Source organism: Balaenoptera borealis, assembly GCF_965194805.1.
Source record: "Balaenoptera borealis genome assembly, chromosome: 10".
NCBI lineage: Eukaryota > Metazoa > Chordata > Mammalia > Artiodactyla > Balaenopteridae > Balaenoptera > Balaenoptera borealis.
The window spans coordinates 101568541-101584291 of NC_138874.1; the positions used below are offsets into that span (position 1 = coordinate 101568541).

Sequence of the window (15751 nt, forward strand, 5' to 3'; positions counted from 1 at the left end):
CAGGGTTAGTGTCCTTTAAACACAGCATACGCCAGGGATGACAAGCATGTGGCCGGATCACCTCCTGCCCCCACCCCTGAGTTCCCAGCCGACACTGCTGACTGATCCAGGCTCTCTTTCGTCCTCAGAATCCTCTTCAACCCGGCAGTCTCTGCAGCCTGTACTCATCAGTGAGAGTGAATTTGGGGAATACAATCTATTCACCTCCAGCCCACCACGTTCCCACGCCCACATCACGTGCATGCCGCCTCCTGTACCTGGAGGGTCCTCACACGCCCTCCCCTGGCCGCCTGCTTCTTCTCCTACCAGGGCCCACTCACGTCCACCCTCCTCCTGCCTGCCTCGCCGGCCACTGGACACTCAGGCAGAGGAGTGAGTAAGAGGCTAGGAGTGTGGAGACCTCTAAGTTCCGGCCCCAGCTTTGTTCTAAGCTAACTGAATGACTCCGGACAAATCGCTTTCTTTCTTTATGCCTCTATTTCCCCATCCGTAGATTAATCATTACGACTCTATGATCTTAAGGCCGATCCCAGCTCCTCCATCTTGTGATGCAACATTCCTTTGCAGCCATGCCACTCTTTGAGCCATTTATTATTTATTTATTTATTTATTTATGGCTGTGTTGGGTCTTCGTTTCTGTGCGAGGGCTTTCTCTAGTTGCGGCAAGTGGGGGCCACTCTTCATCGCGGTGCGCGGGCCTCTCACTGTCGCGGCCACTCTTGTTGCGGAGCACAGGCTCCACACGCGCAGGCTCAGTAGTTGTGGCTCACGGGCCTAGTTGCTTCGCGGCACGTGGGATCTTCCCAGACCAGGGCTTGAACCCGTGTCCCCTGCATTGGCAGGCAGATTCTCAACCACTGCGCCACCAGGGAAGCCCTTGAGCCATTTAATACAGCCCTTTCCCCTTACTTTCTTTCTCTACCCATGTGAGCTCCTGGAGGGCAGGAATCGCATCTGGGCCCCACCCCCCCCACCTGTATTTCTCCTCAGGGCATCAAAGTGCTGGAAGAAAATTACTCAGTACCTACTGGTGCACGTTCAAGGCCTGTGATGCTGATCATCTCCCAAGGCAGGAGTGTCCCTAGAAAAATGCAGTGACACCAAGTCAAGCCTTATTCCAAAGGGACTGACTCCACCTTCCACCCCTCCCAGGGGCTCTGGAGCCACTGTTGCGGAGCTGATGAGAGGTGAGGGAGGCAGTTCGGCGAGGTGGCCAGACTCAGGCACGGGAGCCAGCCAAGCCGCGCACTAGCTGTGTGGGCTTCAGTAAGTGAATGAGCCTCCCCGCGCCCTAGTTCCCTTCCCTGCAAGTCAGCGTGGCCAGGTGACCTTCGGTCAGGGTGCTGATGCGAGGACTGAACGAGAGAACCATGGAGCGCACTTAGCTCCGGACCTGGGCAGTAGTAAGTGCTCAGTGAAGGGCAGCAGTTATCGCGGTTATAGAACTGGCTCCGCCCCCCGGCCGCTGGTCTTTTCATGAGACTGTTACCCACGGGAGCTTGTTATCTCAGTTCGAGTGAGCTAGCTGCCCGCTCGGTGTAGCCACTGGGCTAGGAGTGCAAAGGGGAATGAGCAGTTCTTGGCCTAGAGGAGGAATCTGGAGCCCCAGGAGCAGTAACGAGAGGAGGCCAGATAATGGGGTCCAAATCCTGACGTCAGACGGGATACGTCCCAAAACGGACCCACCCCCGACCAACTTGTAATTGGCTCCATGCAAGGAAGCTGCCCTGTGGCCGAGGCAGTGCCTGGTGCAGCAGAGCCCCTGGCCCAGTTTGCAGCGCCGCCCCCTCTGAGGAGAATGCAAGCTTCGGGGCAATAAATTTTAGCTCTTGTTACCACCTCTCCATTCTCTCCCATCGCTGCCTCTTGATCTTCCCCTCTCTGCTGACAACAAGATATGGTTGGCATTTAGTTGGGGATTTAAAACCAGGAGCACATCGCCCTCCCTTCAGGCTGGAAGCTTGCTCCCTGGCTCTCGGAAGCCTCTCGAAGCTGGGCGCTTGATGAGTGCCAGGAGACTGGCTCCTGAAACCGGAAGGGGCCTGCATTGTTGGACCAAAATAGCAAACGTGCAACATGAGTCCCTTCAGGGGCCCTCAGCAGGCTGGTGGCTTCCGGTGGGTACTCGGCACAGGCCAGCCCGTGGATACAAACTGCAGTGGCCCTCGCTGCCACTTGAGAGAGCCCTGCTCTGTACACAACTGCGCTGCCCTTAGCCAGATTAGTTCATCCCACTGCAAATGGACCTGAGCGATCCCTAGCAAAAAAATTCCACGTCTGGGTCAAATAAACCAAGCTTTTGCCCATCACCCATGGGCTTCCTGAATGATTTAAATCTTCCCATCTAGAGTTTGCCACCCCTGGATCTCCCAGGACAAAAGCGACCCCCAAATCCAAAAGGACCCCTTTCCCATGGACGGCAGCCACGCCGTCTCCCATACGTGAAGCCAGAATGCCGAGTTCTAGGACGTCACCCCTCTTCGTGGGTGGTGCCCAACTGATTATTTGCCAGATTCCAAAATGTTTTCATCTCTGGAAGAAACAATACACAAAAAAGCAGTTCTAGGGCTTCCCTGGTGGCGCAGTGGTTGAGAATCTGCCTGCCAATGCAGGGGACACGGGTTCGAGCCCTGGTCTGGGAGGACCCCACATGCCGCGGAGCAACTAGGCCCGTGAGCCACAACTACTGAGCCTGCGCGTCTGGAGCCTGTGCTCCGCAACAGGAGAGGCCGCGATAGTGAGAGGCCTGCGCACCGCGATGAAGAGTGGCCCCCACCTGCCGCAACTAGAGAAAGCCCTCGCACAGAAACGAAGACCCAACACAGCCAAAAATAAATAAATAAACATTTAAAAAAAAAAAAAGCAGTTCTGAAAAGAGGCCCTTGGGTCAGGGCGGGTGGCCTGTCTGGGGCGCCTTGGAGGAGGCTGGTGGGGGTTTTAAGCCAGCCCTTTCCCCTGCCGTCCCTGCTCCGTGAAGCTGTGGTGCTAGCCCCTTGGAGGGCCCATATGCTCCAGAGTAGTAGCAAGTGTCCCATTACTGTAAACGGCCTTTTATTTTTAAACTAATGCTATATTTGGAAAGCAGTAATCCTGGGGAAATGATACTGGGACTAATGGGGAACATATTACCTTTCATGTGTTTTTTTCATGTTTAAGCTTTCTTTGTTATTATCTGAGTAGCAAGGCTTTGCATATACTCTTGGGCAAAAAATCAAAATAAGCCTTAAAGCAATAATATTTTAATAAGCATCAAATGTCTTCAATGAGATAAAAGTATTATATAGTGTTTTGATATTGGGCTTTAGTTAAAACCTCATTTAAAAAAAAAAAAAAGGAAATTTCTCAGATGTATTGGGGCGGGAGAGCAGTGATGTATTTTGAAATTCAGGTGGAGAAAAAGTTTCAATCCAGGTCAATTATGCTAATTAAATGCCACAAACGATGGAAATTGCCAGCAAATGGACATTACTGTTCGTTGCTATCACTGTTTCCCATCGATCAAAAACGGCAGCTAATGACACTTGAGCCTCCGGAAACTGAGGCTCCAGTACGAATGCACATCGATGCCTCAGTGCCAATCACAGCACTTGGGCTGCAGGACTAAGCTCCTGTGCAGCCTGCATCTGCCCCTGCCCTCTTCTTGGGTGGAGTTTCCAACAGCCGAGGCTGCTGGCCGCCTCCCTGAAACTCAGATTAGCTTGGTCAGTGTGTGTCTGGTTTTGTTCCCAGACCCAACTGGGAAGTGCCGAGGGGCCCAAGTTACGAAATGAAACCGAGTCTTTGATTTCTTCACCCATGCCAGGGACCAAGCTAGAGCCATGGGCTCTTCAGAAGTGAAAGGAGGAGCCTCAGATATCCTCCCCTTGGTTTTATAAAATGCGGAAACTGAGGCTCGGAGAGAGGAAGTGACCTGCCCAAGGGCACATAGCAAACTAATGGCAGAGCCAAGAATAGAACAGTGTCCTGACTTCTGGTCCCGTGCTCTGTGTGCTCGCCGCTCCAGTATTATAAAACTGTATTATAGAACTTCAACTTTCATCTCCTCCACGCTCACAGCAAGTTCCCCCCAGTTTTCTGTTGTAGTTTCATGTCAAACCTTGGTTGGGTGACATCAGCGCAAACCAACAAGAGTTCAAGTTTGGAATCAGGCCACGTGTAGCATGACTTGAGTCTGTCTCTTCCCATGGTTGACCTAATATGAGAGTCCGTTTTCAGTGGCAAGATGGAATGCACTTAACTATGGATAGGTGGGACATCAAAGGGGGTCAGGAGAGCAGTGGTTTCAGGCTGATCCGGGGATGCCACCATCCTGGCTTTATCCCCGAGTTAGAGTAGACACCATACTCTGAGCTGTGGCTACTGGCCATTGCTACTTCCAGGTAAATAAACAGTCTCAGAAAAAGTCTGCTGCTGGAGACGGGATCGACAGAGATCAAGAACTGGTGGGGAGAGGGTAGAAGGTTTCACACAGGAGCGGTTAAGGATATCACAAAGACATTCCTTCATTTCCCATCTTACTGAGGTGGGTCCTGAAGGTCACGACCCCGTAGTCTCCCTGATTTCCAGGTGCCGTTGGGTAGGACCCCGCCATCCCCTTCTAACCCAGAGCCACCAGTCGTCAGGGACAGAACACACCCTGGGCCTCAGAAATCCTGGCTTCTTCTGCCGGCTCTACCCCAGCCATGTGCCCCTGAGCAAGTCGCTTTCCCCCCTGGGTCTCAGTTTGCTGATCTGCAAAATGGGAGGGCTTGGCCTGGAAGGCTGTAAGGAGAATGGCTCCCCAGGAGCAGTTGCTGGTCTTGGGGACACGGGACACCCAGCTCTGCCATAGCCATGTCCCTAGAGACCTGTAGATGATTCCCAGCCACAGATATTCCTGAAGTCATATTTGGGGGCATTATGGGGACTTGCATTTTGCCTTTGAAGCAGTAGGGTCAGCTCCGCCATCTGAATTTGCCTCAGGGTCATCATGAAATTAAACCATCTGAGGATGGCAGCGGAGAAGGACAGGGAGAGGGCCGGGGGCTGGCGGGTGTGGGAGAGCTCGGGCCAAGGGCTGGAGGCTGAGCTTGTGTAACATACTCTCGGCCCTCCGATGCTAAGGCCCAGGCACACGGTTAGGCGACCTGGCCATGGGCACTGGGTGCTTCTCCCCCCGCCCGGGACTCTTCAGGTGTGCTCATGGGGCCTGGTCCAGCCCTGCCCTGGGCGAGGACAGACCCAAGAGGGCTGGGGCCAAGCCTCCGAGGCCAGAGCCCTTCCTTGCCCTGCCCATTCTGCTCCCAAGTGAGGCCCAGGCAGGGAAGCCAATCCTCAAGTAGTTCCCTGGACAGACCTTGAGTCCTCCTGGGGTTGGAGCCAGAGCCCAGAGCCCACCATAGACAGCTGCCAGGGGGTCCCAGGGAGCTGAGTCTTCTGGCCAGAGAGGCTGAACAAACACCCAGATGTGGTACCTGCAGGGAAGCAAATTTGAGTGACTGAAAGATAAAAAGTGCTTATACTGTATAATGTCAGGTCATGTATGTTGTAGAGATTAGGGCTGGGAATGATCTCATAGCATAGATTTTCTTTCCTTATCTAATCTGTATTTAGTGTGTCCACTATTTTGTTGAAACCACATAGAGACCCCCCTCCTCATAATCACATAGAATGGGGCAGGGGAGGGGGAGGAACTCAGCAACCCGCCATTACCCCCACCAGGTGACAGCAGGCTGAAGTGAGGGGCCGCGGCAGCAGAGGAGCAATTCCTGGCAGATGCCCCAGGCCGCCGGCAGAGGTACGTTGCTCTAAAGGTCATCAGACCTGGGGTAAACCCCAACTCAACCCCTGACTAGCTGGGGGCTTCAGACGACTTCCTTAACCTCCCTGAGCCTCACTTCATGGACTGAGACATGGGAATGATGGTAAAGCTGACTTGGAGGATTGACACAAGTATTTGACACGATCCAATAAATCACCCAGCCCGTCCATTTCGCACGTGACCCTCAGTTACTGTGGGCGCCTGCTGTTGGGAGCACCCGCCTTTCTCCCCTGAGGGCTGCTTGCTGAGTCACTGCCCAGCTCACCCCAAAGAGAGGGGCTACAGGCAGCCACTGTGGTCACAGCCTGAGGCTGCTCTACGTGTCACCCTCTCCCTCAGTCACGGGCCAGGAGGGAGCTGGCGTGCCATCTCAGGAACATGAAGAGCAGCCACGGAGGAAGGAGTCAAAGACCCACTCACTCATTCATTTACAAAGTATTTATTGAGCAACTACTGTGGGCCGGACACTGAGAACACATGGGAACAGTGGAGGTCAGTGCCCCGTCCTCACGGAGCTCTGGTTGGTAGGGGAGGCAAACCGTCCACAAACAACTGAAAGCCCGTAACATTTGAATGTGAGGAGTGCCATGGGGTAAGGAAGGGGTGACGGGGTCCTGACCTGTGAGGGCAGCTGCTTAGGCTAGAGGAGGTGATGCCTGAGAGTGCCCTGAAGGATGCTGAGGACCAGGAAAGGAGTTCCAGGCAGACGAAAGGTGAGCAGAAAGGCCCTGGCGAGAGGAAGCAGGGTCTCAGGAGGCCTGGGGACGAGGTGCCCTGGGGCCTGGAACAGAGCCTGGAGGAACCCAGGGAGAGCAGCTGAGGCCCCAAATGTGGGCGGAGATGAATCTGCAGGCTTGTGGGTCTCAGATGGAGGCTGGATCTTATTCTAAGAGAAAGGGGAAGCAGCACGGGGGGTGGGTTTAAGCCAGGGAATGAGGCCAGCTGATTTCTGTCTTTAAGGACCCCTGGCTGGTGTGTGGGGATGGATTAAAGGGGGAGACAAACTTGGAATCAGGGATCAGGCAGGCCTGGCTTCCCATACCCGTCCCAGCTGAGGGAGTTCTGCCACGTTATTTGACTTCCTTGGGCCTCAGTTTCCTCATCTGTAAGATAGGCTGCTGTGGGGATTAAGTGCTGAGAGACTGAAAGAACAAACAGACAACGGCCGGACCACACATAAAAGTAGAACTTGGACTTGTAACCCGCAGCAACCCCTCATCTATACTAACCAACCCGGTAGCCAGCCTGCTGTAAGTCAGCCTTGCAGAAGCCAGCCTGCTATCTCCAGCGACAATCCGGGAAGCTAAACAATAACTTCTGTAACAGTGGGCCTCAAATGACCACGACTTGATTAGTAACTGACAGCTTCCCTAATTTTTGCCCCTGTTTCCAACTTAGGACCAACCAGAGAAAGCCAAATGTGCACCCCTCACCCATCACACAGGATAGCATGCCCCCCTTCTATTTAGCTGCCTCCAGCCTCCCCAGGCCAACAGCCTCCGACCAGGCACACGTGAAGCTTCCTCTTTTCCACTCTAAAGCTTGCCCACCCCTCTGCCTGCCTCTGAGTCTCTGCCAAAGGCAAGTGACGGTGGCTGACTCCCTTGCTATAGCTCTGAAAAAATAGCCTTTGCTTTTCTCATTTGATTGGTTCATTTATTTCCACGATGCCGGCGTACGAAAAGCGCCTGGTGTCTCCCTGGAATGTAATGGATACTCGGTGAGGTTCTGTCCCTCCCTCTCTACCCACCAAGAGACCCCAGGGCAGCTGCCCCGCTGTCTGCCTGCCGGGAGTGTCGGCACCCTGAGTGGTCGGGCGGGCCAGGTGCCCTAAGAATTAGCTGGTTCTCAGAACATCTGTCTTGGGAGGAAAGTGAGCAGGAGACGATTTTATATTTTCTTGTGTACGATGTGGGGGAGGGGTGGAGAGGGGAGCTGTATTTGGGGGAAAGAGCCTAGGACTGGGTTTTGCCTGGGTTCAAATCCCAGCCCCATGCTGGCTGTGTGGCTCAGGCCACACTTGTCTTCTTTGTTCAGTGGAGGAGATTCAATGAGCTAATTTGGGTTAGACACTTAGCGCGATGCCTGGCACCTAGGAAATGTATGTAAACAGAAACTGGCAGCCAGTCGGGGTGGTGATGGCAGGGATGTGTGGCCACCAAACTTAGCTGCCAAAGGTTCAGAAAACCGTTCAGGGGGATACGTGTAGGCACGTCCTCCTCAACTCACTGTTTCCTCAGTGGGGCAGTCTTCTCCCAGGACTTTCCTAGGGGAAAGCAAAGGCAGACTGGGTCCTCCCAGGACCCGCCACTGTGAGGCTCTCCCCACCTAGGCCCTCACCTCAAGGGAAGCAAGGGTGGTTTCCCCAAGAGCTGACCGGGTGGGTGACAGTGCACCGTAAGGCGAGGTTCACAAAAGTGTTAGTGGGGCATCCCGTATAAAAGAGCTACGCTGGGGGGCTTCCCTGGTGGCGCAGTGGTTGAGAATCTGCCTGCCAATGCAGGGGACACGGGTTCGAGCCCTGGTCTGGGAAGATCCCACATGCCGCGGAGCAACTGGGCCCGTGAGCCACAATTACTGAGCCTGCACGTCTGGAGCCTGTGCTCCGCAACGAGAGAGGCCCCGATAGTGAGAGGCCCGGCACCGCGATGAAGAGTGGCCCCCGCTCACCGGAACTAGAGAGAAAGCCCTCGCGCAGAAACGAAGACCCAACATAGCAATCAATCACTCAATTAATCAATCAATCAATCAATAAATCTTTAAAAAGAAAAAAAGAGCTAGGCTGGGGTGTCCTGGGGAATAACCCAACTGCTGTTCATTCACACTGAGGAGAAAGTGATGGAAAGACTTGATCTTTATACTTTAACAGGAGGCAAAGCCCTAAGTCCCCAGAAACCCCATTAATGTGGGCTCTCAGTCATCTGGGTTAGAGGGAGTGGTACTAGGCTGATAGAAGCGGAGCCTCTGAAGCCCCAGCACCAAGCCGGAACCTGCAATGGTCACTGGTCACGTGGTTGCCCGGCATCGGAGCCTGCCAGAGGACTGCTCTCCCTGCCAGGGGTCAGGGAAAAGCGGGCATCTGGCCTCTCCAGATGCCCCAAGCAGCGATGAATCTGGAGCTGGCATCTCAAAATAGAGGAAGAATTCCTCCTGAGAGCACGCATGGCAGGCACAGGCCACTTTCAGAGGCACCAGCCCCAGAATGGGCTGCAGCATCCAGGGCCAGGCAGTGGAGGGCGCTCACGCATCCAGGGTTTTGCGGCATCCCGGGGGGCATCCACTGTCGAGGGCACAGTTTCTAAACATAGTTCTCCTCCTGCCTTCCTGGTAATTCTGTCACTTCCCAACAGCTTTCCAAAAAATTCTCTCTGCTAAATCAGTGGCTTGCTACTAGGAATCTGATCGGATGCAGCCCACAGCCCCAAGGCCCAGTGGCAGCAAAAGGATGATTACAATGAACACAGTTAATTGTAATTCCCTGACATGTTTTCCAACAATTGGATACAGAAACAAGGGTTTCTTTAACATGCGTTGTTAATAGGCAGAAACGTGATAAGGTTTCCATGATAGGGTTAGGATTAGGGCAATGTGGTTTTCATACTCCTGTGCTGTTGCGAGACCTGCCCCTCACTGCTTTCCCCTCCCCTGAGCAGAGTAGGGAACTCACGTCCCATCACTCCACTCACCTCGGCTTCCCTCTATGGCCAGGTGTTTACTACCTCACATCAAAGTAGCCAGCCTGTTATGGGATACATTTCAGCTTGGCTGCGCCTTACTTGCAAGTTTATATGAATCCCTTTGTTTGAGACCCTCGGGGCCAAGGAAGAAAACTAGTCCAGGTGAGCAAGCTTGGCTTCCAGCCCCAGCTCTGGGATGAACTGTCTGTAACTCTCCTCTCTGGGCCTCAGTTTTTCCCATCAGTAAAATGAAAAGAACCCATTTGTTTCTGTACAAAGGTCCTTCCGGCTCCAAATTCTATGATGCCATTATTCTGTTTCTTTGGAACTCATCATCCCATTGCTTCCTTCTCTGCATTTTGTGTAGGTGGCCCACAGAAACAGCATAGAAAACAGGAAGGCTACACTCAACAAGAATCCATGTTTTGTGTTTAGCAAGGTGGTGCAGGTCCATCTTGTTGCCACGTTTCGTTCCCTGCCCTCAAGGTGTTAATGTTATTATAGCTGTGTGTATGGGGGGGGAGGGTACAGGAAAACAGAAGCCACTCTAGGTATTATAAATAGGAAGCGTTCCAATTCAGGGAATTGGAGAATTGCACGACTGCTGGGAGACGGGCTGGGGGAGGAAAGGTCAGGCCAGCAGTTGCCAGAGGCAGGTGATCTACAGCAGCTCACCTAGAAGCAGCAAAGGATCCAGGAATCTCAGCAGTGGCTGCCACTGGATTCACAGCTTGAATCACGCAGAGCATGCAATGCTCAAGAATCTGAGTTTTGCCCAGGCATCTAGCTGCAGCCACTGCCAGAGAATGACATTTTCCTTCTCCTCCACCTTCCAGTTCTTGCAGGAGTGCCTCTCATTGGAGGACTCGAACTCGGAGCTGTACAAAGAAAGGGATTCTGGGAAATGTAGTTCCAGGCTTCTCCTCTGAGGTATATATAGGCTGTCAAAGCGCACGGTCATGATGCCAAAGGACAAGAGACAATGAGTCTGGTTTCACAGCCACAAACCAGGAAGAACAAAGAGATTTCATCCTAAGGGCCAGCTCTTGATTAACTGGTGATGGCTGCCTGGTGTGCTCTGTTGAAAACAGTTTTGAGGTTGTATGTAGGTTCATCAGGAAAAGGTGCTACAATTGATTAGCAATGCCTGTGATGGGTGTAGAATGAGAGTGGGGGATTGTATGCCACAAATTTGCTCTAAACTAATGATTGGAAGACTTCCTAAGATGAGACCTTTTTCCTGGGGTCAAATGTATACGTTGTAACCATCTACCTGTGGACTTATCCCTATAAGCCTTGAACTCGAGAAGGATATTGGAATTGGAGCAGCCGGTAAAAAGCAGGCAAGGAACATGGGAAGACTGTGGGGTCTCCAGCCTCCGGGAATCAAGCTCTGCACAATCCACACCATCACACTCTTCAAAGTCATCTCATGGTCGGTTCTTTCATCACCACCTTCACTACCCCTTGCCCCTACCTCAGTTCATTTCCAGGTTTCTAGTTCTGTCTCTGCTAGGTCTTTACCACATGATCTTAGAGAAACCTTCCAACTCTTCTCCGATGAATTACTTCCTCTGTCTCTCAGTTCCCTCATGGGCATATTCAGAAGTTGGGTTAGATCTGTGGTTTGCAGATGGTGGATTGGGGAGCCTGGGGTGTTTAGGAGGAAGAGGAGGGCTGGAGAAATGCCAAGGCATGGGACTTTGGGAGGTACCACTTTAATCTGTTTTAGATACTGTGCTTTTGCCTAAGATGTCACTTGGGGAAAAAAAGGGAGGGGGGTCTACTGCTTAAAATAAACAAATAAATTAAAGGCTTGAGAACCTCTGGACAAATCGCACCTGGAGTCACTTCCAGATGTAACATTCCCTGCTGCTGCTTGGTTTGTCCACCTCTGCTAACACCAGCCCCTTCTCTCTCCACCTCCTTTCCTCCTCTTTCTCCATCCTCTCTCTTCCAAAGACGTGAAGCACAAGGTCTCCATCTTATCTTCCATACTCGAGTTGAACTTGAGAACCAGACTTGAAGCTTGGTTCTTGTCATTATGAGATGTTGTGAGGTCATGTAAAGGAAAGGGGAAAATAAAATCAATATGTCATTTTCCCCATCTTCCAAAAATCTGGTGTAATTCTTTCTATCATTAAAAAACACATTGAACCATAGAAAACTTAGAACTTGACATCCTGGAGTCAAGAGGTCCTCTTGCTTTTCCCCTGCCATACTGCGCACTGCAAAATTGCAAAACATGGGAACATGCTGCTTTGAGTTGTCTTTGCTGTTTTTAATGATACCGCAATGACTGTATGGTTTTTATTGTGTTTTTTATGGCAGGAGGAACCATTCAAATAGGTTTTTCTGCTTAAAATGTACTTTGGAGTTCCATCTTGGGGAATAAGAACACTTTTGTTCCTCTTCCTGCTGCAGTTTCACTTAGTTCCCATTAATACTGGCTCTAGAAGAGTCTGAGTCAGCCATAAAATATGTCCATTCAGGAAAATATTTTCGTTATTCCCTGCTGCAGGGAAAGGGCAGATTCGAGGAGAGCACTGGTAAGGGTGAGTTTGAGGAATGGTGCGGAGAGCCCGCCCTTCTGCCCCTGCTCTGCGGAATCCTCCTGGGCCTTGGGCCTCGGCCTGAGGAGGAAGTGGCTAGAATCCCACCCACCCCAGCGGTGGCCCCTGCCACGTGGGAGTCCAGGCACTAGTGAGGTCAAGACCAGCCTAACACGGGACCCTCCACTGAGACCCTTCTGTCCTGGCTCTGCACATAAACAGCACAGCCAGGCCAGGATGGAGCAGGTGCACACCTCGTCTGCTGATTGGCTGGAACCTGAGAGGTGGCACTCCCATTGGATGGTCCCCATCGGCATATGTAGCAGGAGAGGGCGGGGTTTGTGGCCAGCAAAAGCCACCTGCCTCACTGTTCTCTGGGTCCCGAATTCCCCCATCAAAAAAGAGAGACTGCCTGAACCTCAGCAATGCCTGGCTCTAGATAATGGCTTTCCCCACCCCTCCACCCAGAAGTCACAATGACTGACCCTTGCACAAGAGAGGGGGTGGTCTCGCCTTTCTGACATACTTTGGAGACAGAGCTGACACTGAGGGCCTGGGGGGTGGGGAGGAGGAGATGCCTCAATTAGAGGAGGAGGGAAGTCACAGCCATTTCCCTCAGGACCAGCTCCAGGTTCACCCAGGGTGGAGCAGCTCCCCAGAGGACAGGAGTGGGGATGCTGGTGTCCTTTCTGGAGAAGAAAAGAGGGCCCTGGGCAGAGCCTGGCATGATGGGAACTTACCTCACAGGCAGGAGAGTTTACCCCCCAAATAAGCAAATCATCTTCCATCCTGTTTTCCATTTCCTCTGGGGATCTTTTCCCCTGGCACTGAGGCCTGAATCCTATTGTCAGAGCTTTCCTGTTCAGTTGGGTCTCCTCTTGAAATGCAATTCTCTGGAAGAGTTATAGTAACTCTTACAGAAACAGATAGCTCATTGGTCTGGGGAGTGGGGAAGTGCTATATACACACAAGCAGGAAGGATGGGAGGGTAGCACAAGCAGAAGGTGTGATACGAGAACAATACTGTCCGGAAGAACTTTCCATGACGATGTTCAGTACAACTAATTTGTGCTGTGTCATACTATGTGGCAGTTGAGCTTGAAATATGGCTAGTGTGAGAACCAAGTTTTTAATTTAAATTTAAATAGCCACATTGGCTGGTGGCTACCATAATGAAAAGTGCAGTTCTAGAAAATCTAATTTGGAAGAAGAGACCCTAGACATCCTTTGGTTCTTACCAGTGGGAATATCTTACCAGGCCCTCTGAGAGGTATAGGTTGCAAAAGCCTATGCCTTATCATTTTATATTTGAAAAACAAATCCCTGGTTTTGCATAATACAAACTTTCAGGAAAGTTCGAGGGTTTTTTTGTTTTGTTTTGTTTTATTTATTTATTTTTGGCTGCGTTGGGTCTTCATTTCTGTGCGAGGGCTTTCTCCAGTTGTGGCGAGCGGGGGCCACTCTTCATCGCGGTGCGCGGGCCTCTCGCTGTCGCGGCCTCTCCCGTTGCGGAGCACAGGCTCCAGACGCGCAGGCTCAGTAGTTGTGGCTCACGGGCTTAGTTGCTCTGTGGCATGTGGGATCTTCCCAGACCAGGGCTCGAACCCATGTCCCCTGCATTGGCAAGCAGATTCCTAACCACTGCGCCACCAGGGAAGCCCCAAAGTTAGAGTTTTGTGTTTAGCAAAAGGTAGCAAAACTTTGCAGCAGTCCTACCCTTTCATATGACAGGCTGAGCCCCAGAGAGAGGCAGTGACCGTCCGAGGTGACACTGATTTCTCTGGGATGGCCTGCTCTTATCCCGGCAGACCAGAAAGAGTGGCGTCTTGTAGATAACAGTGTCCTGACTATAACACTGGTTTCCTCATGTCACAGCAGAACATGGAAATGTATGGGTGATGATGATAATGGTATTTGATCTGAGTCCCCACCTAGTGTTATGCCTGCATCTTAGAGCCCCATCCCCAGTCTTTACAGGTCCCAGGTGGCTCACAATCTTCCCCAGTGGCCTACTTGGCTTTTTTCAAGACTGGGGCAACCTCCCCACTTTTATGCTACTGTGGTAAACAGAATAATGGCCTCCCAATAATATCTACATCCAAATCCCCGAAACCTGTGAATGCATTACCTTTTATGGTAAAAGAGACTCTGCAGGTCTGAGTAAGTTAAGGCTCTTGAGGTGAGGAGATTATCTCGAATTATCTGGGTGGGTACAATGTAATCACAAGTGTCCTTATAAGAGGGAGGCAGGAGGATCAGGGTCAGTAGTAGGAGATGTGATGATGGAAGCAAGAGATTGGAGTGATGCAAGGAAGGGGCCATGAGACAAGAAATGCTAGCAACCTCTAGAAGCTGAAAAAGGCAAGGAAACAGATTCTCTTCTGAAGCCTCCAGAAGGAACACAGCCCCGCCGTTACCTTGATTCAGACTTCTGACCTCCAGATCTGTAAGAGAGTAAATCTACATTGAATAAAGCCACTAAGTTTGTAGTAATTTGTAACAGCAGCAGTAAGAAACTAAGACAGCTCCCATTGCAGGGAGCTGCAACGTGGTCGCTGCTGTCACCAGGATTCACAGAATTGAAAGAAATGGATGACAGCAACCTATTTCCTCCAGATCTGCTTTGCTTCTCCTCTTTTACTGTTTCCTGCAGCTGAGGGGTCTCTCCACCCTCAGGGTAGGTCACTGACTGTCGTCTGGATCCCCCTTCAGTAGCTGGAGCAGCCTCTATCTCCCTTGGAGCTCTAGAGAGCTGACCATCACCCTTGAATCCCTTTGCCTTTCTCCCAAGACGCCTAGGGCTGCTCAGGCAGACCAGATTTCCCAGGTTTTGTCTTAAAACCCCTTTAACCCCTAACTTTCTCATTCTCTTCTTGATGGTCTCTTCCTTCCACCCCTTCAAAAATCCAATATGCAGGGGCTTCCCTGGTGGCGCAGTGGTTGAGAATCTGCCTGCCAATGCAGGGGACACGGGTTCGAGCCCTGGTCTGGGAAGATCCCACATGCCGCGGAGCAACTAGGCCCGTGAGCCACAATTACTGAGCCTGCGCGTCTGGAGCCTGTGCTCCACAACAAGAGAGGCCGCAATAATGAAAGGCCCGCGCACCGCGATGAAGAGTGGCCCCCACTTGCCGCAACTAGAGAAAGCCCTCGCACAGAAACGAAGACCCAACACAGCCATAAATAAATAAATAAATAAATAAATAAAAATTGTATAACTTTAAAAAAAAAAAAATCCAATAAGCAAAGCCATAAACTCAAGCAAGAATGGGAATCAAATTCCTGTTTTCAAACAGGAAGCAGGAGCAAGGAAGTTCTCCCTCTGGTTCCTGGGATGACAAGAGCCACAGGATCGCTCCATCTATTTCTGTCCTTATAGTCTGAGCAAACCCCAGAGGCTGCATTCTGCAGGCAGCTCCTACTTGCTTCCAGGAGAGAGGTCCAGGTCCCAGGCCCTCTCTCAATGTCCTCAGAAAACATTCTTTCCTAATTCTCCTGTGAATCTTGCTCACCAAGTACAATACCCACCACTCACCAGGCCAGGGACCCACAACTCCAAATGTGATAACTTAGATGTTTTCTCTTACAAACCCCAGGCTTTTCTGTGTGCTCATTGATTCATTCTACCATTGAATATTTCCCTAGAATCTCCTGGGTGCCAAATGCTATGCCCAGTTGCTGAAGAGACATATCTCCCAGCTGAGGCACAGGAAGCCAGGAGT

General features: G+C 51.6%; 1 protein-coding gene across 1 annotated transcript in view; it reads left to right on the plus strand.

Moving 5' to 3' along the window:
* Nucleotides 1-15751, plus strand: part of VTI1A (vesicle transport through interaction with t-SNAREs 1A) — a 424543-nt gene that overhangs the window by 376483 nt on the left and 32309 nt on the right. The window lies entirely within an intron of this gene.